Source organism: Solanum lycopersicum, chromosome 11 (genome assembly GCF_036512215.1).
Source record: "Solanum lycopersicum chromosome 11, SLM_r2.1".
Classification (NCBI taxonomy): domain Eukaryota; kingdom Viridiplantae; phylum Streptophyta; class Magnoliopsida; order Solanales; family Solanaceae; genus Solanum; species Solanum lycopersicum.
In genome coordinates this window covers 21,278,535-21,282,531 of record NC_090810.1, presented here as the reverse complement: position 1 = coordinate 21,282,531, position 3,997 = coordinate 21,278,535, and the positions used below count along the sequence as shown (strand labels likewise).

Here is a 3,997-nt window from a genome sequence, read left to right as displayed (position 1 = left end):
GCCTACTCCTGTCGCATGGGTAAAACTTTTTTAAGCATATATAAGGGGGGTAGAGGTGTTGGAGGTAGACTGAGGCGCAGGCAGGCAGACGACATAGACGTCCTTTGGGCTTAGTAGGCATGCTGCGTGCGCGCTTGATGGCATGCATGGCTTGTTCATGCTATAGTGTTGGGCATTTACAAAAACACGTCGGCGATGTCGACGGGTCGAGTGAGGCAAAGGCAGGCGGACGTCAAGGGCGTCCTATGGGCTTAGTAGGCGTGCTGCGTGGGCACTTGATGCAATGCATGGCTCGTCCATGCTACGCCGTTGGGCGTCTACAAAAATGTGCTAGCGACGTTTGCGGGGCGGCTGAGGCGAAGGATGGCGAACGTCAAGGGTGTCCTACGGGCTTAGTAGGCGCGCTGCGTGGGCGCTAGATTGAATGCATGGCTCGTCTGTGCTACGCCGTTCGGCGTTTACAAAAACAAGCCCGCGACGTCTGCGGGGCATTTGAGGCGGTGGCAAGCGGACGTCATGGGCGTCCTGTGGGCTTAGTAGGTGTGTTGCGCGGGCGCTTGACGGCATGCATGGTTTGTCCATGCTACGCCGTTGGGCTTCAACAAAAACATGACAGCGACGTCTGCGGGGCAACTGAGGCGAATGGAGGTAGACATCAAGGGCGTCATGTAGGCTTAGTAGGCGTGTTGCGTGGGTGCTTGATTGCATGCATGGCTCTTCCGTGCTACGCTGTTGGGCGCTTGCAAACACATGCCGACGATGTCTGCGGGGCGACTGAGGTGTTACAAGGTGGACGTCACGGGCGTCCTGTCAGGTTAGTAGGCGTGCTGCATGGGCGCTTGACGACATGCATGGCTCGTCCGTGCTATGCCTTTGGGCGCTTACAAAAACATGCCAGCGACATCTGCGGGGCGATCGTGCGCCGCCGAGGGAACTTCTCTAGATCAGTTTATAATGGTGTTTGGTGTGGAAACGGCAGTGCTTTCGGCTAGTGGCGAGTTCTTGAGCTCCTGTTACGTCTAACTCTAGGCGCCACATGCACAGCGCACGTAAGGCCATGTATAGATAGGGGCCTGTCCGGAGATGTCGGCGGGAGCCTCGAGAAGAGTTATCTTTTCTGTTTAACAGCCTGCAAACCCTAGAATCGGCTCAGCCTGAGGTAGGTTCCAGCGGCTCGAAGAGCACCGCACATCGCGTGATGTCCGGTGCTCTCCTGGCGGCCCTTGAAAATCCGGAGGACCGAATGTCGTCCATGCCTAGTCGTACTCATAACCGCATCAAGTCTCCAAGGTGAACAACCTCTGGTCGATGGAACAATGTAGGCAAGGGAAGTTGGCAAAATGGATCCGTAACTTTGGGAAAAGGATTGGCTCTGAGGGCTGTGCACGGGGTTCCAAGTCCCGAACCCATCGGTTGTCGGTGGACTGCTCGAGCTGCTCCTGCGACGAGAGCATGTCGCCGCGCGCCGGACGGGGGAAGGACTGGGAGCGGTTCCTTCGGGGGACTTCCTCGGGCGTCGAACAACCAACTCAGAAATGGTACGGACAAGGGGAATCTGACTGTTTAATTTAAACAAAGCATTGCGATGGTCCCAACGGGTGTTTACGCAATGTGATTTCTGCACAGTGCTCTGAATGTCAAAGTGAAGAAATTCAACCAAGCGCGGGTAAACGGCGGGAGTAACTATGACTCTCTTAAGGTATCCAAATGCCTCATAATCTAATTAGTGACGCGCATGAATGGATTAACGAGATTCCCATTGTCCCTGTCTACTATCCATTGAAACCACAGCCAAGGGAACGGGCTTGGCAGAATCAACGGGGAAAGAAGACCCTATTGAGCTTGACTCTAGTCCGACTTTATCAAATGACTTGAGAGGTGTAATATAAGTGGGAGTCGAAAGGCGAAAAAGAAATACCACTACTTTTAACGTTATTTTACTTATTCCGTGAATTGGAAGTGGGGCACTGCCCCTCTTTTTGGACCAAAGGCTCGCTTCGCGGGCCGATCCGGGAGGAAGACATTGTCAGGTGGGGAGTTTCGCTTGGGTGGCACATCTTTTAAAAGATAACGCAGGTGTCCTAAGATGAGCTCAATGAGAACAGAAATCTCGTGGTGTAAAGAATGGTAAAAGCTCGTTTGATTCTGATTTCCATTACGAATACGAACCGTGAAAGGCCTAACGATCCTTTGGACCTTCGGAAATCAAAGCTAGAAGTGTCAGAAAAGTTACCACTGGGATAACTGTCTTGTGGCAGCAAAGCGTTCATAGCGACATTGCTTTTTGATCCTTCAATGTCGGCTCTTCCTATCATTGTGAAGCAGAATTCACCAAGTGTTGGATTATTCACTCACCAATAGGGAACGTGAGCTGGGTTTAGACCGTCGTGAGACATGTGAGTTTTACCCTACTGATGACAGTGTCGCAATAGTAATTCAACCTAGTAAGAGAGGAACCGTTGATTCACACAATTGTCCATCGCGCTTGGTTGAAAAGCCAGTGGTGTGAAGCTACCGTGTGCGGGATTATGACTTAACGCCTCTAAGTCAGATTCCGGGCTAGAAGCGACGCATGCACCCGCCGTCCGCTTGCCGAACCGCAGTAGGGGCCTATGTCCCCCAAGGGCACGAATCATTGGCTAAGTCGCTGCGATGGAAGCGTCGTGGTGACCGCCTTGAAGTACAATTTCCATCGAGCGGCGGGTAGAATCCTTTGTATACGTCGGGTGTGGCATGCCATCATTGCCTTTGGACTAGTTGACTCCATCGGACTATGTCGGGCGTGGCATGCCATCATCGCCCTTAGACGGGAAACACGGTAGAATGACGTAGACCGTGGAATGCCATCAACGCCTTGGGATAGCACAAACGAAAGGACGACATCGAGCGTCGCATGCCATCATCGCCCTTGGATAGCACACGTGGTCGGATAACGTCGGGCGTGGCATGCCATCACTGCCCTTGGACAGCACACACGGTGGGACGACGTTGGGCGTGGCATGAGATCACCGCTCTTGGACTGCACGCATGGTCGGACTATGTCGGGCGTGGCATGACATCACCACCTTTGGACAGCACACACGGTCGATGTGGCATGGCATGACATCACCGCCCTTGAACTGCACGCACGGTCTGACGACATCCGGCGTGGCTTGACATCACCGCCTTTGGACAGCGCACACGGTCGGCAACGTCGGGCGTGGCATTACATCTCCGCTCTGGGACAGCACGCATGGTCGGACGACATCGGACATGGCATGACATCACCGCCCTTGGGCAGCACACAGGGTCGGACTACGTCGGGCGTGGCATGACATCACCTCCTTTGGACAGCACACACGGTCGAACGACGTTGTGCGTGGCATGCCATCATCGCCTTTGGGAAGCACACACGGTCGAATGACATCGGGCGTGGCATACCATCATAGCCCATAGTTGGCAAACACGGTCCAACGACGTCGGGCGTGAAATGCCATCATCGCCTTTGGGCGGCACACACGGTTGAACGACGTCGGGCGTGGCATGCCATCATGGCCCTTGGACACCACACACGGTCGAACAAAGATGAGCGTGGCATTCCATCATAGCCCTTGAACGGCAAACAAGGTTGAACGACGTCAGGCGTGGCATGCCATCATCTCCTTTGGACTAGCTGACACACTCAGACGGCGTCGGGTGTGGCATGCCATCATTACCCTTGGACGGGAAACATGGTCGAACGACGTAGTGCGTGGCATACCATCAACGCCTTGGGACAGCACACACGGCAGAACGACGTCGGACGTGGCATGACATCATCGCCTTTGGGCAGCACAAACGGTCGAACGACGTCGGGCGTGGCATGCGATCATCACCTTTGGGCAGCATACACGGTCGAACGACGTCGGGCGTGGCATGCCATAATCGCCTTAAGGCAGCACACACAGTCGAAAGACGTCGGGCGTGGCATGAAATCACCGCCTTTAGACAGCACACATGGTTGAACGACGTCTAGTGT

General features: G+C 54.4%; 1 pseudogene; it reads left to right on the top strand.

Annotated features, from left to right (window-relative positions):
* Nucleotides 1–2,766, top strand: part of LOC112940606 (28S ribosomal RNA) — a 5,142-nt pseudogene extending 2,376 nt beyond the window's left edge.
* The last annotated feature ends 1,231 nt before the right edge of the window (nucleotides 2,767–3,997 follow it).